The sequence below is a fragment of the Pseudopipra pipra genome, chromosome 2 (genome assembly GCF_036250125.1).
Source record: "Pseudopipra pipra isolate bDixPip1 chromosome 2, bDixPip1.hap1, whole genome shotgun sequence".
Taxonomy (NCBI): Eukaryota; Metazoa; Chordata; class Aves; order Passeriformes; family Pipridae; genus Pseudopipra; species Pseudopipra pipra.
In genome coordinates, this window is record NC_087550.1 from 87,165,613 (window position 1) to 87,191,646 (window position 26,034).

A 26,034-nucleotide genomic window follows, 5' to 3' on the forward strand; every position below is an offset into this window, starting at 1 on the left:
TTCCCACTTTGAAACCAGCAGGGGAAAACAGAGAGAAGCCCTGAGCACAGTGCTCTTCAGAAAAGATTAATAAACTGACACAAGACACTGAGAGAAAATGTCACTGTCTGTGCAAGAGAGAAGAGCCGTGAGCAACCCAGGAAGTACGAGGGCAGCAAGAGATGGCAGTTGTCCAAGAAAAGATTGGAAATGGTGTCTTTGCTCTAGAGAGGAACAAAGATACCTCAAATTTCCCTAACTGGTCTTATTTTCATCCCTGCATGCTCAAACATGCTCAAACATGCTCAAACATGCTCAAACATGCTCAAACATGCTCAAACATGCTCAAAAATTCATACTCAATTTATAGCTTTTGTTGACAGTTTTCCTGAGTTGTTGCCATAGTTGAAACACACCGTATGATGATTTCATTTTTTTCTTAGTGGCTTGGCTAAAACTAAATCTTTTTTGGCTTTTTTTTTTTTGAAGATATGAAATAGAAAAATGGGACCAATTTTGGCATATCTGCCATATTGCATATCTTTCAGCATACTCTGTGTTGAAGTATTTGTTAAGGTCCACTGTGTTGCTCTCAGGGATTTCACAACCAAGCAGGGGTGCTTTACCACTTTTGCAGATTCCAGCCAGGAGTCCCTCTCTCTTCATTGCGTATTCAGGGACTTGGGGTGGGCCAAACCTCTAACCTACAAACAAAGGTTTGTGAACAAAAAAAAGATGGTATAACACACACACGAGTTTTCAGTATTTCATTATTTCACTATTTCAGAAATCCTAGTTTCAGCATGTTTCTCTTCAAAAGTAGCAGAGGCTCTGAAGTCTGCTATGACTGGAATCTGAAATGCAACGACTATTCCTTTGCGTGTGTGGATGGCAGTCACTAACATCAGTTCTTCTCCACAGTTCTTTTGTTGTGCTATTTTAACTCCACTTCTCTCAGCTGATCTTCTAACACAGCATCCTCCCCGGATAGTGTGGTTAATTATACAGCCACTCTGCTTGCAGAGTTAAGCATATCATAGCTTTTTACACAACTAATTTTTTTCTTGGGTAGTATTTTCCAAGAGTCCTGATGAAAAGATTCACTTGACGCTTCTATCCATGCATTATGTGTTCCTTTTTGCTTATTGATTTGAAATTCCATTGCATATAAAATCATTCATTTGCAAGTAGTGTTCCTTTCCCTTAAAGATACATAAAATATTACTTGCTAGTTCTTTCTTCTATAAAGGACAAGCTGCTCTTTTTGAGGGCTGTGCAATTATTCTGAGATTTTCCCCATTTCTGTACAGGAGTTCATCTCTGAGTACAGCCTAAGGGGAAAGTCAGGCAGAGTAGCAAGGAAAAACAGCCAAGTACAGCCTGGGAAGAATTTCACACACCTCTTTCCTTCAGTCCCTCAGCACCCACTGACAGAAAGAAATACAGCTGAGAACATCATCAACCTGATCTGCTCTTTGATTTTTAATTTTTGTATAGACGGGCTGTTCCAGTGCACAGATAATGATCAGCAAGTTGATGAAGTTTTGCAATAACTAATATAAGTTTTGAACCAGCGCTTAGAATGGTTAGCATTTTAATACGTGCAGAGATAATTTGCTGTTCAGCACTGGGCAGGGAATATTAACCAGCCAAAATACTTATTCACAGATTTTTCACAATACAGTTCTCAGTCTGCATAAGACTTCAAGCCAGAGATAGGTACAAGGACTTCAGTGAAAAAAAAAAAAGTAAAGTCAAAAGTCTTTGAGTGTAAGCAGCTTAGAGTACATAAAATTTTTGGGACAGATGATGATTGTCAATGAAATAGAAAGGACAAGCTTGTCTTGATTATCATCTAGAGCTTAAGCTTCTCTGATGACACCAGTGCGATAAAGTATAAATATAAAACAAAAAAAATGAAATTAGTACGATATCTTCAGCCTCTGCACTAGCATCAGTTGGTACTGCAGAGGTGCTCTCATATCACTTGGTTCTGCATCCCTGCTCCCTATAAAACAGATGATGTGCTTTCCTGGGTTTTCTGAAGTTCAGTTGAGACAGGCATCTTGAGTTAAAAACTTAACCCAGGGAAGACCAAAGTGATTGTGGCAGAGTGTGAGCATGTGCGTGAAACCTGAAAGAAAAAGCAGAGGTAAGAGCCTTTCCATTGCTGCTCATCCGTAGGCTTATCCTGCAGGCACCCCACCCAAAGACTTGGCCTTGGCCTTAGATATACAGGTAACACAGGGTGGGGTGGGGGGAACAACTTTCTTTCCTACTCATGCCTTTACAAGTAGCAACTCCTCCAGCTGGACAACTTTGCATCTGCGTCAATTAATACAGCTCACCAGTCAGGGAACTTTGCATTTTGTGAACTAACACTTCAGTGAAACCCCTCTCATCTGAAGGAAAATAATTTACTTGGCCAAGCCAACTTGTCTTTTCTAAAATAGAAAAATAGACCGGCCAAGCCAGAATGTAAATTTACAAAGTGATTTGGAGAAACTGAAAAGTACTTTAGAAAATCAGAAGGAAAATAAGAAGAGGGAAAATTATAATGTACCAATTAGAGCGGAATGTGAGCTGTCCATGCTAATGCAGGATTCTTCCTAATTTGTTTTCCAGGAGAGTCTTCAAAAAGATTGAAATTTAGTATTAGCACATCAGACTGGCCGCAAGAATGACAGCAATAATAATAAACCACCATATTTCAAGTAGTCAAGAGAAAAGTTAGGTCTTTTAGGTTTTATTCACTGTCTTAATAGCTCATATCCATTAAAATTCATAGAAATGTCAATGGGATCACAATTTCATTGCATTTTTGAAAATCAACAACCAGTAGTCCTGTGACTACTGGTCAGGCTCATGAAAAGGTCTGACAAAAGTAAAGAAGAATGTGCTTGCATTTTTTGTCTTAGTTGCCATCAATTCCATTTCTGAATCCAAACAAGCATATGTGCACACATGCACACATCAATATACATACTTAAAACTTTTTCATAATGGTATCCTTGCTTCCACAAAAAAATAAAGAAAAAAAAAAAGTGGTTTGTGTTGTTTTACCAGTGCAGAATATTAGTAAACACTGAATTGCTTCACCCCTGGTAAGGTCCATTATAATCCAGTGGCCCCTCACCTGCTCCTTTACCTCACTGCACCCTCCAGACCCGCTGCAGCAAGCCAGCCCCCAGCAAAAGTTCGAAGTCTTATCACCTACCTGCATCGCTGAAAATCTGCAGCCCCGTGGCTTTGGGGGAGTTGGAGCAGCCAAGGGAAATGGAGGGACAGGGGAAAAGCTGCTGTGTCACTGTGGAATGCTTGGCACCCCATTGCAGGGAGTGAGACAGCAAAATCAGCTGCAGTCAAGCCTAATCCTCACTGACAAGGGGGAGAGCAGCAAAGAGAAAGCCGAGGAGGAAACAGTAGTGATTTTCCCTTAGCAACAGTGATATTTGAAAGCATAAAGATAAAAATTATTTTGGGGTTGCCTGGACACTTAGCAAGAGTTGGGGATTATTTGTGCAGAGGAGTTCAGAAGAGGCTGCAAGCTCTTTGGGAGGATCCTAAACTGAGTGTAAACTGAGTAAATCTCTGGTCAGCTGTGAGAGGGAAGCTGCAGTGATTTATTTTAGCTGAAAAGGATTTTTATATACTTATAGGTTACTTGGGACCTCTGCTAACCCCGGTGACCATCTTTGCAGCAGCATTCAAGGCACCTGCTGTTTTCACCTCCTGCTTCTCTCCACAGACACTTTTATTTTCAATGTTCATGGTTGTTTTGCCTGTGAAATTCAGTGCAAGGGTACTTAAATCTTCTTTTGTGAGCCTCTCAGCTCAAAAGAAACACAAATAATAACAAAATACCCCAACTGAAGCTATCAGAAAGGCCTCTACCATTTCTACCTGTACCTTCTGGGGGTCCAAGGCACATTGTTCCTGCTCATTTTGTGGGACAGCCAAGCCCCAAAGTCAGGACCCAGTTGGTGACTGTCAGCAAACAAGGGAAACAGAAATAACAGGCTCTAAGAGAGGAATCTAGAGCAGGGGCCCCAAAACACTCACATATTGCCTGTTCCATTGCAAAGATGACCAGCAAAGGCCACCAGCAGGAACTCTGCCCAGATGTGTTAGGTAACTCCCTACTGATATGGATTACATTAGCTTTCCACATACAGCTAAATTTTTTTTTGCTGTCCTTGAAACTCATTAAAATACACATTAAAAGTGTTTTCCTTTTAATTTTTTTAGCCATTTTAAAAATTAGATTGCTCCATATGTATTATATTTTCAGGTAATTTCCTGGGATGGAGAACACCTTTGGGTAAAGTCTTCATTTCCTTAAACTTAACCCAGCTGTACTATCCATAGAGATGAACAGTTTTCAGAAATAAGGTACAGATAAGTCCAGCAGTAAGTACAGATCACAGTTTCTTTGCCACGCAGAGGATGTCTTTCCTTGTGTAGTTTTTCAGTTTCAGTGTGCTTTATGCACCATTTCCCTGTTTCTTCAGCCTTCCTTAAGCAACCTCAAAATCTAGGTTAGGCAGCAACTAAGCTGGAAGATGGCTCTGACCAACCCTGCCTGCATACATTGCTGCAAATAATCTCCCGTGTTGAAAAATCTCTCCCCCTTGGAGGGCAGCTTCCCTCCAGCAACAGTTCATGTAAAGGGATTTTGTGAAAGGCCACAGCATCCTTTATGTAACCCCACAAAATCCTAGCCGGGTCATGCCACCATGCATCTAAAAAAGAGAGGAGGATCGAAACAGCACCTGCCTTTCTGCCTGGAGAGAGGAGACAGCCCTGTGCATGAAGGGTGTGGGTGGGAGAGAGTGAAGGAGGCAGGTGCCGCTGGATGGGTCAGGCAGGCATGCCAAGGGCTTTGGCCACATCCAGCTGCCTCCATTTACTTTAACTCTTGCCCCTTCAGAGGGGATGGGAAAAGCAAACCCTGGAGAGGAGCTGGCAGTAACAAGGTTGTCTAAAAGCCCACCTTGGAGGAATTGGGCAGTCTCCACCTCAACCCCCTGCCTTCCACCCACAATCCCTTCCCTCTGCCCCCCATATCCTCCCCGGGTCTGCTAAAGGATCCTGATTTATACATCTTGTTTGTCCATGAGCAGCCTTATTGATGTCCACACCTCTCCATCCTCAGAAAGGTCTCCTCAAAGTGATTGACGGTGTTGTCACATGCTATCCCTTTTGCCTGGAGCTGCACTTCCATGGCTCTGAGATGCTTCAGCCTGAGCAGTGGCTGAAAGTGAAGAGCAATACCCCATCTAAGCATCATGTAAAAGACATCTGATTCAGATATGGAGAGAATGCGGACAATCAGTCTGAAGGGTTTTGGAGAGGCAGGGGGCAGATGAGGACCAGCAGCTGGAGGAAGAAAAGGCAAAGAAGATCAGGAGGGCAAAATGGAAGACACAGGTGAATTTGGAGAATAACAAGAAAATGAGGAAAACAACATTCAGGGGGAGTAGAATTGGAAAACTGGGACTGGCTGAGTAGTGAGAGCATGAAAGAGCAAAGCAGGGGTTGGTGTTCAGCAAAGGAATAGGAAGAATAATGTATAAATAAAACATAGCACGAGAAGTACAGAAGTCTGGGGAGAGCCAGGAATGCAGAGCAAGCATGTGGCAACAGGAGAGAGCAAGAAGTGCAAAGCAGCAAGCAAAGAAAAAGTAGAAAGATTAAAGCAAAAGTTTTGGGACCTAAGAGGTATTGAGGCTCTCCTTTTTTTTTTTTTTTTTTTTCAATTTTCTGTCCAGAAATGCCTACGGGAGTTTCTGACAAAGCATCCCATATCTCCCAAAAGCCACCCCACAAAAGGCAGCTGGTGGCTGCTCTCCGCCACCTACTTCATTTCACACCCAGCACCAGTTCTGCAGGGAAATTCACATTTTTGTCCTGGCTGTTAGCATGTCAATAGTATTATAAATCTATGGGTTCTCTTTGCTTTTTAGAAAGCCAGGCTCCCAATCTTGATTCCATCTGCCCCAGCTGGCAGCATAATGTAACCCTATTGAGAGAATATACGCTAGGAGACACAATCTGCAAAGGACTCTGCTCCACTTACTGAGTTCACTTCTTTTTAAGATACAAGATTTCAAATTAAATATTTGAGCCAGTGCAAAAAAATCCCAAATGTGTTCCTCTTAAATTCAAATGTGGAAGGAAAATATTTTGATTTTATTCTTCTGGAGGAAAAACCAGAAGTATTACACTTCCAGAGTGACACAATTACACTTCCCAGAGGGGTTTCCAGCTAAAAACAAAACCCATCAATGAACAATTTAATTTTCTTTAAATGGCATTTTCCCTCAATAAATGAATAAACTTACTTCATTTTTTTACCTCAAACTTTCTATTGTTAAACTGTAAAGCACAGTAATGCTATCCATTCATCTTTTTGAGATGTTATGAAAATAAAGCCATGGGAAGCACTCAGTTGCTATAGTAATTTAACATCATAGGAAAAGGCCAATAAGGAAACAAAGGATTTTGGGTTAAAATCAAGCATGAATTGTATGGTAACCTTAAAAACCACATAAAAAGATGAGGGGGAAAAACATGCTGAGGCAAAAATTCTGCAAGAATAAATATACCATGTGTTGGCATAATTAAAGGCTCTATGGCTCACACATATACTTCCTTTCCGACATTTTCTGAGAGATTTTTGGGTGACTTGGCAACCAGAAGAATGTTTTTATTAGTTGATGGTTTGTGTGTCAAACTCTATTTGATTTGCTTTATATGAGTAATTTAGTCTCTTGCCTGGATACTTGAGGAAATTACGAAATTGCAAGTTCTTTTTCCATTAGACTAGGTACCTCATAAATACATCTAAACTATACTATATACCTATATTTAAAAACACTTAGGATAAAACCCTTGCATTTCTAACCTTCGTCAGCAATCTATTTCTTCTGCTCTGGAAGCCTTTCTTTTTATCACCATTTTATTCCACTCCATCTTCAATAAAAAAAGAAATGCTTCCTAATCACAAGACGTGACGGAGCTTGCTACATTTTGAAACAGCCGTATGCTTGGGTGCTTAAGAGCATTTGGCTTTGTGCTTTGCATCTAACAATGCACCTAGGTGAGCTGCTATTGGACAGGGACTTAATCCCTGTCATGTTTAATCACTACATTAAAAGATTTAACGACTAATGTTAAAGACCATTCAGTTTGGGCACCATAGACCTACAGGATGCAGTTGGGAAAAGCCACTCGGTTTATCCTGGCAAAATCTATTATAAATCTTTAAGAACAAAAGCCAGGAGAGCTGAGAAGGAAACTCCTTTTCTGTGACACCCCCTCCCTGTGACTCAGACATCCACCCAGAAGCCCTGGGACTTCCTGCAAGTTTCACATATGAAGTGTTATTTCCACCATTTACTTAAATAGTTGCACTAAATGGTTAGCTCTGGTGTGCTTCTGTTCTGCATAACACCAATAAGAATGTTATTAGGTCAATACTGAAAAAAAACATCCCTGCTCAGTGCATAACTGTGCAGTGAGGATGAGTCATCTGCTCCCCAGTGCAGAAAACATGAGGGAGCCATTTTACATTCCCTCAAGAATTTCACCCCCAAATATAAAATCCCCTGCTTGGATCCCACAGTGTTGCAACGTGATTGCTAGCAGCAGTAGCTGGGGATGTTTCTGCCTGTCCAGTTGGCTAAGGAATTAGAAGTCCCTCTTGGAGGTGTGAACGTTTCTACAATTCCCCAAGTGCTGTTACTCTGTGCAACTCAGATCTCAGGCAGCTGCACATCTAGGTTTACCCCCTTGGGCCACACAACTTCGATGTTGCATAAACTCCATTGGCTTCCAAATTCGGTTCTCTGGTCCAAATCCAGTACTGAGTATTTTTACCCTAGTAATTCATCAGCTCAAGGACTCGGATGCTACACAAGAACTATGGGGCAAATGCAGTGCTTTCTGCACTGTGCCCCAAAGTCTGGGTCCCTCAATGTCCAGATGAGGGGTCTGATGGAGGCCACCATAGATTCTTCCTTGAGTTTCTTACAGGTTTGCTTCCCGTGGAAAGTAGGGCAGGCAGTGTGGAAGGACTGATGCATGCTGGCTCACTCCCTAATGTGCTGTCAGGGTGCAGGTATCACAGTTCAGAGCCATCCTCATAGTTACCCAGATAGAGGCCTCATGTCTCAGAGGATATACCATTCAAACTCACTTTCCCTGTCAAAGACCAAGTCTAAACAACTTCAGAGGATGTTTTGAGGATAATTAGTTTTTTTAACTAGACCATTTCTAAGAGTGTTATTTAGAAGGCCAGAGAGCTTGAAGGGTATTTTGGTCCTTTAGCTTGTACTTGCTTATATGTGCTACTTAACTTTGCTACTCCTTTTACATCTGTGTTAAGTGTACCTGGAGGTGTTCTATAGATGCATCAAGTAAAAAACCAAAGTAATAAAACTAATCATCATATTGATTTTAACCATATTCCTACAAAATAAATGGAAGCTGAAATTCCAGCAGCTGAGAGGGACACCTGAGATGACTTACATTGAGCAGGGAGAAAATACAATGTTACAAGATCGTTACAAGGAACACTACTGAAGAGACAAGATCTTTTCAATTGTATTAATCAATTCATATATGAAAAGTCAGATTTCAGAACTCAAATAACAAGATGGTTGAAAGGGAATTTGGATCTACAGAAAGATTTCCCCACATTACAATCTCTCTTCTTGCAAAGAACTGTACAAAGAACTGAACCTGCAAAGCCCACCTCGTATGACCTTCTCTGTAACAACAGAGGCTGCCCAAAGCCTCTCATTTTATCCTCCCAAGTGGATAAGAAATTAGGATAGTGATAGCAGTGCATACAGTACCTTTATAACTACTTTATCTGAAGATAAAATTTAGTTTTTCACAGACAGCCCTACAGCAATCATCACTCTTTGCAGCTACCAGAACCTGGCATAAACTTCTAGGGAGCAACTCTGTTAAAATAATCAGCTTCTGCCAGCACCCATGGAGCACAGATATCACTCTCTGATGCTTTCCCTGCAGCCCTTTTATCTGTGCTGCCTTGACTGAAAACATTTTCACAGCCACAAAGCTAACAATATCACACATCTTTTCAAACACAAGTCTTCCTCAAATGGTAAAAGAAAGAAATTGTAACACAGCAGACTACACAGTGATAACCACTGACGGAGAATCTACATCATATAAGGGTCTTATCAGTCATGTCATTCCTCATGAATACTCATTTAGATTTACAATGCATCTATATAAGTAAGTAGCAATTTTTTCCAGTTATCCCCATTTTACTTTAGCAGTATGTGTATTAATTCAAATCCTGTAATTTTTTTTTCAAAAATAAGCCACTGTTGTTTTCCTACCAATTCATCATCAGGATAATAAACATTGTCTATGTGTAGGTGTATGATAGCCCAATACAGGTATGTTTTAACACTCCAAAACAACCTTTTCAAATTTTAGCCTTTATCATATGTTTGACTTTTTTTTTTCCTGCATCAGTATGCACATACACATAAATACAAACAGAAAAGCTAGGGAAAACAAAATGCTTTCTAGATCAATCACTGCTGGCAACAGACACTTAAAAATCAGACAAATCATGATCTCTATACACAAGAGAATTATTTGCTCGAGTAGGTCAGGAAAGACTTCGTCTAGGGTGTTGTTTAATGTAAATGTATTGTGAAAGATCTTGTAGTTCAAATATTCCATCATTTACATGACTTCCACGTAGTCGGCAGCATAAACACCATAGAAAGTGAGCTTCTCTTGTGCTAGGTATATATTTATTTATTTATAATATAAATGAGTGGAAACTGAAATATGAGTACAGAGGAATCATCAATGGGTGTCAGTCTGTGGCGTGGTCTCTTCACTTCTCACTCACCATAAATACGTGTCTGCACAAGGAAGGTAAAGGTCACAAGCCCTCTGTGTCTGGGATGACATCTCAAGATGTCCTCTGCGGGACAGCATGAGAGGTGTTTTCTTCTTGTAAGGTGTCATGGTTTAACCTCAGCCAGCAGCCAAGCCCCACACAGCCACTAGCTCGCTCCCCCACCAGCAGAATCAGGGAGAGAATGGCAAACTCATGGGTTGAGATAAAGTCAGTTTAATAGGGAAAGCAAAAGCTGTACATGCAAGCAAAACAAAATAAAGAATTAACTCACTGCTTCCCATAGACAAGCAGGTGTTCAGCCAACTCCAGGAGAGCAGGGTCCCATCAAACATAACAGTGACTTGGGAAGACAAACGCCATCACTCCTCTTTCTTCCCCCCACTTTATATACTGAGAATGATGTTGTATGGTTTGGAATATCCCTTTGGTCAGTTAGGGTCAGCTGTCCTGGTTGTGTCTCCTCCCAACTTGCCATGCACCCCCAACTTCCTTGCCAGCGTGGCAATACAGAAAGCAGAAGAGGTCTTGGCGCTGTGTGAAAACTGCTCAGCAATAATAAACACCTCTATATCTTCATCACTGTGTTAGCACAAATCCAAAACACAGCCCCACACTAGCCACCATGGAGAAAATTAGCTCTACTCCAGCCAAAATCAGAACATAAGGAAAGTTCAACGTGAAGTATAGAGCTGTTGATCCTTAGGTATTCCTTACCCATATTTGCATATTGTTACAGTAAGACTAAGAATCAAAACTTCACTTAGTGTTAAGCTTCAGAGTTCATATCTAACCCTGAGTTTTTTGACACTAACTTTGATATTATTTTCAACTACTTTCACTCACAAATTTGGCATCATATTCTTAAGACAAAAAAATTTATTTAAGCATGGTAGTTAGTGTTTTAGCAAGCTATGCCTTAATTAGCAATTAAGCATATGACACTGTATGAAGATACTATTTCCAACATTACAAGGATTATAGTATTAGAAATAACTCTACAACTCTAATTCCAGTTCATAAATTATTGCAAGCACTTACTAAGCTATATAACTTAGCTGAGGTTTCTAGATGCTTATAACTAGGTTTTGAGAAACCTGGAGCCTTGGCAGAGAAATCAAACCACACTATTTACTCCCAGGGCAAAGATTTTCTTGTGTAAATCTTGCTTTCAGGATCAGTAGGAGTGTTTTTAAGGAGAAGGGAAAGAAAGAAAACAGGGGGGTGTTACTTGCTACATTTAGGAGGTCATTTATTTAGTTGAAGAGTGGAGAGCATAACAGTGCCTGTAAGCATGGAATTAACAAAAATTATAAGATAGAAACTGAAGGGTATTCCTTCTGGGGTGTAACATGCCAGTCTTAGTAAAATCAGTGCAGGTACTTTAATAAAAGATAAATTTCCCATCCTACACAATGCATCTCACCATATTTCCACCCATTCTGAGGGACAGATTCTTCAGCTATTTCCAGCTGTTCGCTTCAAGCTCGAGAAGGTAAATTGTGCCTTGAAGGAAAATTTTCCATTCTAACACAGAAGCTCGTGATTGAATCTCAAAAATGCAATTCTTATAACTTTGACTCCAACAGCACACCAATTTAAAATTAACTGTACCTTTTCAACTCCTTTATGGTTATTACAGATAAGATGTCTTAAATAACAAACAAGCATCCAGTCTTGTTCATACAGTAAGAATAAGAAACTGAACCCCAGCAGATGACACCATGATATCTGCTGTTATAGAATCCACATTGAATAACGGTCTCGTCTTGTGATTACTTATTCAACTTTACAACACTTTTAAGTCTGCAGTGACATCAATTTTGATCAATTTTCACAAGCATGAGACTGTATTCATTTTCAATATCCTCTCTAGAATGGTGAGGATACGAGGTGAGGTACTTCTTAAATCAGATGTCACTTGTGGAAAAGCATAGAAGCACTCACTCATGGATTCCCTCTGCAAAAGCAGTGTTTGTTCAACCTTTCAGGGTTATAGAATAATCCCTGGGCACAGAATCACATCTGCTCTGTGATTTTTTTTTTTAATATTTTTTCCCACTATTGCAAGGCTTTAGGGGAACTTTTAGGCTTACAAAGGAAACATTTATTGTATCTGTTTGAATCTGATTCTCATGTGCATAAAGAGCTCTATATTTCTTCTTCAATGCCTCTAAATAATGTGAAGTAGCTGGGTTTTATTTTCAGGTACCTACAATAAATAAGTACTGTAGGTTACTAAAGGAACTAGTTCAAAGAAGCTTATCAGATCTTTAGCAACACAATCATTCACTCACAGGCTTGGCCTTTAGTAAAGTAAAAACAGCATTTCAGAGTTCACACAGATTAAACCACAGGCTAGAAAATCAGCACCAAAAGCAATACTCCATTTCATACATCAGCAGACATTCTAAGAGACCAGAGAATGAAGATCCTGTTTTAAAAGATACTTATTTTTAGTTCAAATGAGTCCTGAATCTAGACAGCTCCAGTCATATTTGAAAGAGAAAAGCAATGGGAACAAGGATCTCTGAAGCACCTTGGTAAAACTCCAAGGTCTATTTCCATCCCAAGGGCCAAACATTTCAGTGCTTATTGAGGAAAAATTCCCACCTATTTCAAGTGGATTTTCCTCTGCCACATAGGATTTCACTTGCTCAGTGAAAGTAGCTCTATTTCTTCAGAAAGTATTATGTTCTAATATTATAAAATGTAAAATTAAGAAAGGAAAACTGAAAGTGAAAGCACTAATGCAAAGAAGATCCCTTACCATAGATCTATGTTTCAGCAGTGGTGGATTGACAGGAATCAGATAGATGCTCAGTGCTTTTTCAGACCAAACACTTACTGATTGCAATTTCTGGGTACATAACAGCCTGGTGATCTCTTCTGCAATATGGGTATTATCAGTCCAAAGTACATTTCAGTTCTGGGGTCAAGAGGTGTGACATGGCCACATGCCAATGTCACATGGGGCTGAGACAGGGCTGAGACAGTAGTTTCCATAGAAAGGCAATTCAGGCACATAGGTCAGATTCCAACATGCTCTAGCAGGACTCCAAGCACAAAACTTTATCTGTATAGTGTCTCTCAATCCTACCCTTCTGTGATGAGCTCAGCACTGTTGATAGCGCTTGTCTCAGGAGGCAAACAATCTATAGTATTTTTAACCTCTGGGTTCAAGCACAGTTCTCCCCCACTTTGGCGATAAATTAACATTTTCATCTCCTTGTCCCCAGCTACATTCTTCTTCAAGGATCAATGCCTCCCACATCCTTGTCCTTCTTCCCCCTCTGATGTTCTTTGAAAATAAGGCGGGGACCGAGACACAAAACACAGGAATTAAATTTTCCCGTAATACTGAAACCAGGCAATTCACTATGAGAAAGCATGTGAGGCAGTTCCAACCCTTCATCTTCTCCCCAATCTCCTCTTGTTTTCCTGAAAGAGGCAGCCAGCCAAGAATATGGTGTTTATATACTGATGAAGAAATGTTGTGAGTTGTATATTCTACCTTTTGAGTAAGGTCATACTGCAGGGTAGGTCTTAATAGCTACAGGAGGTTGAACTTGGTATAACTGTCTCTGCAGCAGCAACATGTACAGTAAAATGAGTGCTGCTGCTGAGGAAAGGAGCAGAGATGGGCTTCTCTTCTAATATCTTGCACCCAAGACAAGGGACCTTGGAGCTGTGGCTGATGCTTTTTCTTCTCAAGCTAAATAAGGTCTCATTTTCATGCAGACACCCCTCAGGAGTGCCCTCCTTTTCAAATTGAAACCTCTCCAGAAAACAGTATTAGTAAAGCAGATGTATAAAATGCTGGGTGTGGAAAGCTGCATATTGATGCTAATTATCTGAGCCTTCGACTTTTCAATTATGTCATGATGAACTATTAAAAATCATTTATTGACCGGGAAAAATATGGAGAGCTGGTTGAACCTGATTTCACCAAGGTGCCACTGCAGTGCTAATAACCAAACCATACTTTGTATTCAAGGAATGAGCTGTTTAAATAGGAAAGTAATTATGAAATTAAAATGCCAAAGAAGAAAAAAAAGTCGTAAATTGAATTTGTCACTGTACAGGATAACCCAAGGATAAAGTAAGTTTCTGGCATGACACAAGTTTCTCTTGGAAATACAGAGTGTTTCATCTCAAAAGCAATTTTACAACTGGGCACTGTGCTGTCCCTTTTTTAGAAAAACATGTGCTGTGTTTGCACTGGGATTGCTTGTCAGATTTTTTTTTTTGGCTGTGGCAGATTGATAAATGCAGATGCCTGCACCCTTCCAAGCATTATTAAGCATGTCACATTAATTGCACAAAGCCGTTTTGCTCTGCTCAGCAAGTCAGACTTCTATATATATCTAGGAAAAATAACGTAGGCACGTGGTCAGAAAAACAGCTGTCAGTGAGGCTCCTCTTCTACAACCAAAACAACGGCTAGCCCAAACCTGCATAGCTATGTAATGTAAGGCAGTTTTAGGAGTGCTGCATGCTGCAGAATATACCAAGATGTCCCCATGAAATCTCTGAGTAAACAAAAGCATCATTCCTAAATATCTTTCACACATACAGCAACTGTTTGAGACTTCTTTCTGAAACCAGGCACGTCAGAAAGCAGGGCCAGGTTTTGAATGTAGAAAAGTGCATTGATACAGGACAGCAGAGAGCAGGAAGGTGGAAAAAAATGGGTTGAAAATGCCTGCATTGCTGGCAACCTAAAGGCACAGAACTGGAAAGAATGCACAATGGCCAAAAAAAGAGAGTATTCCCAGTTTATCTGCACAGGTGAGCAAAGCAAACATCATGAAGACCTGCAGCAGACCACAAACTCCCCACCCCACAGGAAAGAACAAAATTATCTATATTCTGCTCCTTCAAGAAGACTGGAGGAGGTAAATGCAAGGCTAGCAGAAAGATGGTACATGAGACTTGGAGGCGAAGGGGTGTATGTGAGCTGCTTCTCTTTTCACCCTATTTCCTTCCAGAGGCCACTGGGCTGGGCAAAGCACTCAGGGAAACAAGACTTTACCCGACAATCCTCTTTCAGCAAAATGCATCGTGAAACCTCCTTCAGCTTGCAGGGAGGAACTGAAACAACCTCACTCAATTGAGATAAGTCTTCAGGCCAGAAATGAGAGCCACTTCAAGACAACATGAACCTCCACATCACAGCTTAACCAAGAGACCAATTCCTCTCTTTATCTGGAGAAAAGGGAGAACAAGTATGCTTCTCAGGACTCAGAAGCACAGCCCTTCAGAAATGCCTACAGAAGAGGAACAACTAACTCAGAACTTCAGTATTTCATTCTATTGCTGATGAAATTTTTGCCTCCCTTATCTTTTTATCTGCAAAAGGATGCATAAAGGCTTCAGCTACCAGCAAGCTGAAGCATTTGGCTTGGCTCAAAAAGGCTCGGAACACTTCAGTGTACCTTTATCATTTAAGGGGTTACACTTACAGAGCTTCACTATGTAACTTTCATTCACATAATTATTTAAGAGCAATATCAAAAAAATAGTATTATCAGGTCATTTGTATTGGGGTTTTCAAATTAAATGAGAACAGGACACACACAGTGCTTTGTGTGTGTTTACAAAGACTTCTCCAGAGGAAATTATTTGCTACAAATCTCTGAAGTGAAACATCAACATTACTGAAATTAATATGCAGCAGACTTGGTTAACAATGGCATTTCTCCAGCATCACAAGCAAGTGGTGAATGAGTTTGGGATTCTGTTTTTAATGTCCTTTTCCTCCTGCTGGAAAACACTGACTATTCCATACAACTTGTGTATCAGGAAGTTGCATTTGTTCCCTTCAGCAGTTAAAAAAACCCTGCTTGTTTCCAAGTGTTAAAATGCTGAGACTAGATTTTCTGCGGGACTTCTACTTAGTGACCAGATTATTAGCTTTAATTTTTGATTTTTACTTTTTTAACAATCATTGCTTCAGTCATGTAATTGGAGCATCTCACCACAGTCTGCTCTGTTGAGGGGATCACTGCAAAATACAGTCAAACAGTTTGTTCCCCTCAGCTGCAGTCCATACTCAGGCCCTGAATCTGCAGGGATTAGCAAGGAAGTAGGGAGAGAGTGGTGGTTTTTCCATTGGGAATTCCAATCAGATTTTTCCAGATTCAGAACCTGTTCCACTGGGCAGATTCAGTTGCTTTCCAGTAGCTGACTATACCAATGTAAAGTAGGTGAAAGCATTCGTGGCAGCAAAAGCATTTCTGTACCCTAATATCTAAGCACTTCAGAATAGGCTACATACTTAAATGAGGCAGGAAAGTACAATTATCCCCGTTGTAAGAGAAGCAACTTGGGCCCATCAATGGCCAGAGTTAAGCTGTGGCTAGTCAAGCTTTCTTAAAGTAAAATAAAGTACCAAGCACGTGCTATAGAACCGAAAAGTGATTTAGTACTTCCCCCCAAAATAGGAACTTATCCCTAGCAGAATCAAAGTGAAATCCATCATGCAGTTCGGTAATCCATAAAACACTGCTATGTTGCAATTTGTTCTGGGTATATTCCTTAATGGGAATATTGCATGTCCCCTGACAATGTGATTTGTCCCATAGATTCTTAAAACAGAAGGAAGGTTGAGTCTTTTCATACCTGTGTCCTATTCAGGGAAGTTTCCTTCCCATACCTCTGCATCCAGCCAGTGCGATAAATAAACCCCAGCATACAAATCACCTTAATCCATCCTGCATATCTTCTCCATATGCTGTCATCTGCCTCTTCCTCACAAATGCATTGGTTTGTTCAGAAGAAAAGCTGAGAAACATCTAAACAATATTACCTCGGCACCGTGAGGGGTCATGAACTGTTCATTACTAAGCAGGGACAAGATCTTAGGATTGCAATCCATGGAAAAAAAATACACTTCATGTTCTGTGAGGGCCAAAAAACCCAAGTCCAGTCAAGTGTCAGCTATGTGGAAAGACAGGGGTAAAAAAGACCATCATCATATAAATCCACGGTGTCCCTACCCTGGATAGGATTTTGAGCAGTCCTCGTTCCTTCTGCTATAAGAAAACAAGATGAATTAATGTCTTGATAAAAGTTATGGAGACAGCTTCCAGCAACGATTGACTGGGACATATTCCAGGAAGTGCTTTAGGAGAACCATTTGAGCATGCAGGGATAAGATTGTGAAGGCTAAAGCTAGACCAGAGTTAGAACAAGCGAGGGATGTGAAGGACACTAAGAGGATCTACAGGTACATCAGAAGCAAAAGGAGGACTAAGGAAATTGTGGCATTGCTGCTACATGAGGCAGAGCATTAGTGGCACAGGACATAGAAAAGAATGCCTACTGGCATGGTGTGGTCTTGGAGCTCCCAGATTCCTATGGGTAGTAGCAAAGCCTGAGGGAGAAAGATGATGTTTTCAGAAGAGGAGGAGGAAGCTATGGATACTTGGACAAACTGCACATATGTAAACTCACAGCATCAGATGGAAAGCAACAAAGAACACTGAGAGCTGGCCAATGTCATTGTGAGGACACCTTCTGCCATCTCTGAATGATCATGGCATTTGTGAGACATCCCTAAGGGACAGAGGCCCCTGGGGTATGGAGATCATGGAAGGTGTGGTTGAGCAGCTTCACCTGAAACTCTGGAAGATTATTTCCAGACTCAATAAGAGCAAGAATGTGACTGGAAACAGCCAGCATGGATATACCAAAAGCAAATAATGCCTGACCAGCGATGAGAAGACTGACTGTGTAAGTAAAAGGGGACCAGGTGATGTTGTTTACTTGGATTTATACTGTGACATGCTTCCCATAGCATCCACAGAGTCAAGCAGGAGATAAGGACTGGACATGTGGGACCTGCAACAGAGAAAGGGAAAAGCAGCAAGAAAATGCATATTCCAGATCCAGTTTTCTCAATATTATTATTTCTGAGGTAACAGGAAAGCTCATGGCACAATAAACTGTGGCCTGAATCTGAAATTTTAATACATGAAAGTTGGCAGTTTTTGCTACTGTGTGGGAGTGAGCCTCCAGATGCAGAAGGGCTGTGCTCATTCCAGTGATTATTTTTAGATGATTACCAATGTCCATCTGAGCACAACAATGTACCCTGCTTTCAGATCACACTGAAGTACAAGAATACTTCATTCAGTCCTAATATTTCAATTATACATCTGTCCACCATGTTCCCTCTGAGTATTAGGACTCTGCACTGATGCATAATGATGTTAAGTCCACTGGTCTTACCAGCTATTAGCCTGCAACATACATATTAGGACTTCCATAATTGTGCTAAAAACTGTTATACATTCATGTGTTCTTAAACTCATTTCCTGGCCCAGACCTTGGCTTCAGTATCATGTTTTTGAGAATTTATGTTTATGGTTTTAACAGCTTATTCTAACATTTGAGAACTTCTCATATTTCTAGTTTACACTTTTAAAAACAAAGCAAAAAAACCATACTTTCTGCCACAATAAAACCACCTCTGTTTAATTCCCCTTATTAGGGGATAATGTAAAAAACATACAGATCGGTTTTCCTTTTTTTCTTTCTACTTACTCCTTCTCCCCTTCAACGCTTGCAGATCCACAGATTTAAAGCTTAAAAATTCAATATCCAAAAAAAGTCATATTTCGCATGCGTTTGCCAATTTTGAAATTATTTGGTCAACCTGCTTTCAGCACTGACCTGCCAAAATGCAACTTTTACTTATGTTTTTAAAATCCCACAAAAAGAGTACTTGCAACACATAGGCCTGGTTGTAGGTAGGGGAGGGAAAGGAATTACCCAGGAGGCAATGGAAAAAGTATTCATAGGAGCAGAGGAGCAAGCCAGGCCTCAGGCAGGGCTGATCAGAGGATCAGAGGGTTTCTTGCCCAACCTACAGGCTGCATCCCTGAGCCTCACTCCCGACCCTTCCCAGCCCGGCCCGTTAGTCAGCTCTGCCCTTTGTGCAACCCAGGGTGTTGGGTTTGAGTATCACCAGGCTTGGTGACCTAAATTTACGCTATGGTGGCCCTCTGCCCACTGCTGCAGGCTGGGACAGCAGGCCTGCTCCCACGTTAAGGAAACTTCCCAGCTTTTGGTCTCTCTATCCTCTCCTTGCTTGCATGCCAAGGGGCTGGACAGGGCAGGATTGGCCAGGCCTGGCACTGCCTGTCCTCTTGTGCTTAGGCCAGCATATGGCTCCAGCATGGGCTCCCCTCCAGAGGTCACTGACCGTTCCCCTTCCAGCATTCCCTCCTGACGGCCAGCCCTGGCTGCCTGCCCAGATTAAACTCGATAAACCCTGGCTGGGCTGCCATGGGGCCCACCAGTCGGGCTAGAGTCTGTGGTGGGGCTCAGTGGGGACCTGCCGAAGGTGTGGAGTTGGTGGCGGCCACTCTCCTTGTACGCAGCAGTGATGGCCCCTTGCTGTGCTGGCAACCCCTGGGCTGTGCCCTGGCCTCCATGGCTACTAGCGCAGCTGGGCGTGTGTGTATGTGTGTGTGTACGTGTGTGTGTGTACGTGTGTGCGTGTACATGTGTGTGTGTACGTGTGTGTGTGTGTGTACATATGTGTGTATGTGTGTGTGCACGCAAGGGTCTGTACATATGTGTGTGCATCCCTGTGCACCCACATGCCTGTCGTGTTTCAGTATGCATGCACATATATGTGCATGCGTGTGACATGTGCATGTGCATTCACATACACAAGAGCACCTGTGTGTGCTCATGGGCATGTGCAACCCTGCATACATGCCTCCTACATATGTGTCTTTATGTGCGTGTCCCAGGGTACATGTGCCTGCATGTGGGTGTGTATGTACATCTGTGTACCTGTCAACCCACACATGTGTAATGCATGTGTCTATGTGTGATATGTGTGTTTGTATACGTAAATGTCTGTATGTGCATGGTTACGTACATGTATATGTGCGTGTATGTCTGTAAATGTATGTGCGTAAATATGTGTGTATGTATGACTGTGTGCAGGCACGCATGTGTATATTTGTGTGTATGTGGGTGTGTATGTATATGTGTGTATGTGTGCATATATATGTGTACGTCTGTATATGTGTGTCTGTAAATGTGTCTGTATACGTGCGTATGGGTGTCTGGGTGTGCACGTATACGTTCGCATGTGTGTGCATGTGTGTGGATATGCCTGTGTATGTATACGTGTGTGTCTATATATGTGCCTGTATACATGTATATGTGCCTGTATACATGTGTATGTGCCTGTATACGTGTGCGCGCCTCCAGTGCACACGTACGCGTGCGCGCTGCCGACCAGCCGCGCACCCCCACAGCCCTCCGCGCCCCTCGCCCGCCCGCGAGTCGCACCCCCCCCCCCCGGGTGTTGCGACTGCGCACGCACGGTCCCGCGCCCCGCCCCGCCCCGCCCCGCCCCGCCCCGCCCCGCCTCGCCTCGCCTCGCCTCGCCTCGCGCGCCGGGCTGACAGCCGCTCTACTGACGGGGAGGAGCCCTGGCCCCACCCCACCACCTTCCCCTTGCCCTCTTCCAACATGGCGGCCTTCGCCTCGCATGCGTGAGTGCGCGGGCGCCGTCCCGCTTCGCCCTTTCCGCCGGGCGCCGCCGCAAGCGCACAGGGCCGGAAGGCGCCGGTCTGGCCGCTCTCTATGGTTCCCCTCGGTGGGTAGCGCGCCGCCGCCTCGCCTCGCCTCGCCCCCGCCCGCGCTGCACGCCGGGACACGGCCGGTCCTCCCTGCCTCCCTCCCGCCCCCCCGCGCGCCCCGAGCCTGCGCCGCGCCGACATCCGCGTTGTCCCAAGATGGAGGCGCGGGGCTCGCGCTGAGCGCGGCCCGGCCCGGCACAGCAGCAGGAGCAGCAGTAGGAACAGGAGGAGGAGACGCGCCCGCCCGGCCCGGCCGCCTCTCCCTCTCCGCCCTGCCAGGCCGCGGCTCCGGCGGCACCTGCAGCAGCGGCGGCGGCGCCTCCTCTTCGCCCGCGGCCCTGCCCCGAGCGCGGCGCGGCCCCCGCATGAGCCCGGGCGGCGGCGGCGGCGGGAGCGCCCCGGAGCAGCAGCCGCGGCGCCCAGGTCCGTGTGGGTACCGCGCAGGGTGGGAGCGGGGATGGCGCCTGGTTCACGCCGACCCTGGAGGGGAGGGAGTCGCGGGAGAGGCGGCCTTGCCCGCTCTCCGCCGCCAGGGTGGGGAGGGCGGACGGGAGGCAGCGACCCCGGGGTCCTCTCCCGCTCCCCGGGAGGCACACGGGTGTGGAGCCGCCCCGGCGCTCCCCAGGAGCGGGAAGGCCGGCCGGGCGGGTGGCTCCGGGCTTCCCCCGCCCCCCCGGGAAACCGGGTTCGCCGGGCGACCTTGGATGAACCCGCCTGCCCTGCCTCCGCTGCCCGGCCCGGGGCTGCTCCGCGGGACTGCCCTGGGCATAGGCCGGTTCGTTACCATCGGCGCGGCCGGTGCGGTAACGGGAAGTGCTGCGAGGGTCTCTGACCAGTGTGCAGGGCCTGCTTCACAAAGTGGCTCCGTTCACTTGCTCGTGTTACCTCCTGCGCAGCCTGAGGAGTTGGGTCTGCTCACCTGTGCGCAGGCAGCCTTGATGATGCATGTGATCGGTCGCTCCTGATTGCGGGTCTTTCTGGGTTTCAGTTTTTAAGCAGTATTTCTCTTAAAGGATGTTATGGTTCACTGTTGATTTGTAAATCAGATGTCTAAGACGATGTGTTGTGGTCGTTCAGAAGTTACTACTGCTTAGGAAACAAAACATGTTCCACGACTAAAGGCAGGAACCTGTAATCTATAGACTTGCAGTTATTCCTTTTTTGTTTTCCCTCCAGTTAATGAAAATACTTGTTTGTATTTCCTTCTGTGTAATGTGTCTGATGTTCTAACTCTGAGACAAACCACGTGTCTTACACATCACTTCAGGGATGCTCCCTCTGTCTGTATTGAAACTTACCTGCCTCAGTAGGAGTCTGCAGACCTGAAGCCCTGTGAGAACTTGGCTTCTCAGTTTGGTTCTGTCAGGCATCTTGCACGTCTAGCAAAAAGTTGCTCGGTGGAAAATTGTACCCAATTTTCACTTTGATTTCCTAACAAAGTAAGACCTACGTGGTTGTATTGTCAGTTTATCTTTTCTTTTCTGACTGGCTGACTGGTTTGAAAGGAAGAGGTCTAAAAGATAAGATTAAGTTCCTAATTCATGCAAATAGTATCCACTTAGAGAGAGATTCCCTGCTAAGGGAGAAGCTACACTCTTAGAGGTTGTACTGTGTTGTTAAACATCTATGACTGGTGGGGAAGAATAATGCAGGTGGTGAGAGGTACCTCTTGATAAGAATGAAAACTGCTGGGAAATGGGCTTTACACTTTTCACAAACTGCTTGGTTTGGATGGTGGCACTGAATACTCTGTGCCCTTTTATCATGGAAGCAGTTTAAGGTACTTTTGAGAAATTGGAAAACATGCTAAAACTCAGTTTAATGAGTGTGTTGAATTGAAAATATTAAATGTGCATTGCTAAACTGCTGTGGGTATGTGAAGAAAACTATCACTTATGTTTGTCTTTTAAAACAGATGTAGTTTGCAGTGCTTATGACTTGTCTTCCTTATAGTAATATTCTGTCAACTCAATACAGAAAAACATTCAAAGAAGACCTAGTCCACTGCTTAGGTTTACAAAGCTGAAAAATACCTTTAATTGAAATTATTTCTGTGCAATATTATAGATGCTTCATCTCTTTTACAAATACCTTCCATTCTGCTGTAAATGTTTGCTGTTTAATGTAGCATCTTTCCTAATGGAATTAACAAATTAATTTTGTTTATCAGAGTTCTTTGCTATTTCTCTTCACTGGAGTGTCCTGAGTATATCCTAGGAATTTAGAAACAAAACCACCAATTTGGCAATATCAGCGGTTGATTTGTTTGGGTTCGTTTTGGGATATGGTTCTGTGTCTGTGTAGAAAAAGCCAGGCTTGAAAAAGCAGAGACTTTTTCACAGGAGTGTGCTTCAACGCCTGGATTTCTCAGTCCAAGTCCTCCTCAGAACTCTGAAGTTGTGTGTGTTTAATCCTTTTTTTTCAATACCAAACAAAACTTAGTCTTTTTTTTTTTTTAATTGCTGCTGTTGCTTAAAAACATGCAAACAATGATTCTTTTGTGAATGGATTTGAAATTAGGTGTATATATTAAATACATATAGGGATGTTCTCAGCTTGTTAGAGCACCTTGAGATTGTCCCTATTCTAATTGACTCAAGAAAATAAAACAGGTTCTTTTTAATATAATTTAACTTCTCTTTCAAAAATATGAAATGACATATGTACCACAGTATCAAATCATTATGTTTCATTATGATTATGTCCCCTGTTGACATTTTCTTCACTAGTTCTCTGAATTCACAGGTTCTATTTACCGAATAAATAATAGGGGTAGAAATATCTTTGAGTTTTAAGTAATAAACATGCTTAATTGTGAACATATTTAAGTATATAACATTTTAATAAACAATAATTAGTGTAGTACATGATATGATACTTATGACGAAATTAATTTAGTGATTACCGTTTGTAAATATGCATCATCTTAATTTTGGCTGTGCAGGAAAGAATTTTCTTCCACTCTCTGCTACTTTTAGTTTCAGTTTACTTAGTGACTGTCCAGAGAGAATTCATCTTTTTTAAGCACAGGAAATGTCTTTCTCCCTCCCCACACTGATGTATTCATACACCTGAAGATAAAAGCCACTAATTTTTAAAAATAGAACATGCAATTGAGGGAAAAGGGGACAGAATTCATGAAGTATGTAGGCATATATCTCATTTCCAGCATCAGTCTTCATTTCTGGTACTGTGGGCCGGGTCTTCACTCTAATTAATGAACTGATATTGATTTTTAAACAAAGGAAGCGTGTTTTACAATTTTTCTGAATTATCCTGTATATTTAAGGTAGTTTTATAGTTCCATAGAGAAGCAGTGTTGAAAAGTTTCCTGTCATTAATCAAATTCTGATTTGTACGTGGAAGGAAAGGGTTAATAAATTTGTTACCAGGGTCTGTAACAAAAAAATCTAGAGTGTGTTGTTTACTTAAAAAAAAAATTACTCCTTCCCCCCTCCCAGAAATGTGCTGTAGGCATTGCTAAATAGCTGGTTCCCAGAGACAACAGCAATGAGCAAATCTCTTGTTTGAAGTTAATTTTGTCACCTTAGATACTTTGACCTCGGCGTTTACTGCATTAACTTCTGGTATTTGCAGGCAGTGCCTGACAGCCTCATAAGGTTGTGTTGTCCATGAATAAAAGTTTGGGGAAAAGCTGGTTCATATGAATACTGATGTGTCTAACATATCTGGTTGGTTAGCAGAAGGCCAGCAAATACAATCTAGAGGTAACATTTTGTAAGGAAGCCACACTTCAGTAGCTGCACCAGCTGGTGACACATTTCTTCAGAAAATAACCTCATAGGAGAAACATGAAAAAGAAAATGAAACAATGTTGAGATCCAGGTTTGGCAATATAACACGTGACTAAATAGCACTTTAAATTGCTATTTTTGAATAGTTCCACCTTGCTGTGGCTAGGAGTGACAGAACTTATGGACAAAATAACTTACTGGGTGCAAAATTACATTATAAATTAAATATTACCATGGTGTTCTGTCTCAGAAAATACTCTTATGAGTGAATCTCTTAAAGGAAGCATTAACTACTTCTTACTTACCTTAATAGGTTGAGCCTGCTTCCCTGTATTATGCAAACTGATGAATGGAGGAAGGGGGTGGAAGTCAGTCTTTACCAATATTCTTTCCATGATCATTCTGCATGGCTCTTTGCCCATGTTTTACAGAGTGGTGAAGAATTAGGAGAAGCTGCAGTTGTTCAGCTGAGTGGAACTAAATGGGTGGCTTCCCTCTGGACCCTCACTTCACTGTTTTAGGTAAGAGGGGTGATTTGCTTCTTTTGAAGCAACTTGCATTTTCTTAGAGCAGAAGTGTATGTGTTTTAACAGAAGCTTCTGGTTAGCAAAGGAGAGGTTTGAACTTTTTTTTTCAATCTGGTGGCTTGAAAGGGGTGTTCACAGCATGTAGCTGTCCCAGTACTTTCATTGAAAAGTGTTGCTGTTTGCATCCATTCAAATAACTTTAAAAACATGCTTCATATACTAACATGATTTCATTTTGAGGATCGTGCTTACCTTATCTACTATGTCAAAAGTGGGACTGTCACCAGAGGTGGATCACAGCAGTGATGATTTAGGACAAACTTGAACTATGTACCAGTTGACTGCTTAATATGGAGTGTACTACTTTTTTTTTCCATAGACTTGGAATAGTTTGGGTTGGAAGGGACCTTTAAATGTCATTTAGTCCAACCTCCCTGCAATAAGAAGGAACATTTTCAGCTAGGTCAGGTTGCTCAGAGCCCCGTCCAGCTTGACCTTGAACGTTTCCAGGGATGGGGCATCTCCCACCTCTCTGGGCAACCTATTCCAGTGTTTTACCACCCTGATTGTAAAAATTTCCTTTCTTATATCTAATCCTCATCTGCCATCTTTTAGTTAAAAATCATTACCTTGTCCTGTCATAGCAGACCCTTTTAAAATGTTTGTCCTCATCTTTCCTATAAACTCCCCATAAGTACTGAATGGCTGCAGTCAGGCTTCTCCAGATCCTTCTCTTCTCTAGCATGAACAATGCTAGCTCTCTCAGCCTTTCCTCACAGGAGAGGTACTCCAGCCCTGTGATCATTTTTGTGGCCCTGCTCCGGACTTGCTCCAACAGATCCATGTCTTTCCTGTGCTGAGAACTCCAGAACTGGATGCAGTATTCCAGGTGGGGTCTCAGAAGAGTGAAGTAGAGGGGCAGACTCGCCTCCTTCAGCCTACTGGTTCTGCTGCTTCTGATGGAACCCAGGATACATTCTGGTCCACAAGCCATCAGTATCTCCAAGTCCTTCTCTGCACAACTGTCAATTCCCTCATCCCTCAGCCTGTATTGGCACCAGAGGTTGTCCTGACCCAGGTTCAGGACCTTGCACTTGAACTTGTTGAATGAGGTTCCCATTGGCCCACTTTTCAAGCTTGTCCAGTTTCCTCCTGGTGGCATTCCGTTCCTCAGGCCTGTCAGCCACATCACACAGCTTGGTGTCATCTGCAGGTTTGCTGAGGGAGCACTAAAATCCCACTGTCTGTCA

General features: G+C 42.7%; 1 protein-coding gene and 1 long non-coding RNA gene across 12 annotated transcripts in view; one reads left to right on the forward strand and one right to left on the reverse strand.

The window, feature by feature from the left end:
* LOC135410003 (uncharacterized) overlaps positions 1 to 12,745 on the reverse strand; it is a 53,098-nt gene extending 40,353 nt beyond the window's left edge. For 2 of the 7 annotated variants that reach the window (XR_010428476.1, XR_010428474.1), the window contains exons 1-3: positions 10,167 to 10,679; positions 3,197 to 3,761; positions 606 to 683 (exon numbers count right to left, since the gene is read on the reverse strand). This is a non-coding gene — a long non-coding RNA (uncharacterized LOC135410003). Of the gene's footprint in view, positions 1 to 605; positions 684 to 3,196; positions 3,762 to 10,166; positions 10,683 to 12,662 lie in introns of those variants that run through there. The other 5 variants (XR_010428473.1, XR_010428475.1, XR_010428471.1 and 2 more) reach the window with 5 other exon arrangements.
* A 7,757-nt stretch (positions 12,746 to 20,502) lies between these two features.
* The window catches only part of UBE3A (ubiquitin protein ligase E3A), a 53,477-nt gene continuing 47,945 nt past the window's right edge, over positions 20,503 to 26,034 (forward strand). For 2 of the 5 annotated variants that reach the window (XM_064646240.1, XM_064646242.1), the window contains exons 1-2: positions 20,503 to 20,925; positions 24,689 to 24,778. The gene's annotated coding sequence lies outside the window, so the exon portion shown is untranslated. The remainder of the gene's footprint in view (positions 20,926 to 24,688; positions 24,779 to 26,034) is intronic. The other 3 variants (XM_064646241.1, XM_064646243.1, XM_064646244.1) reach the window with 2 other exon arrangements.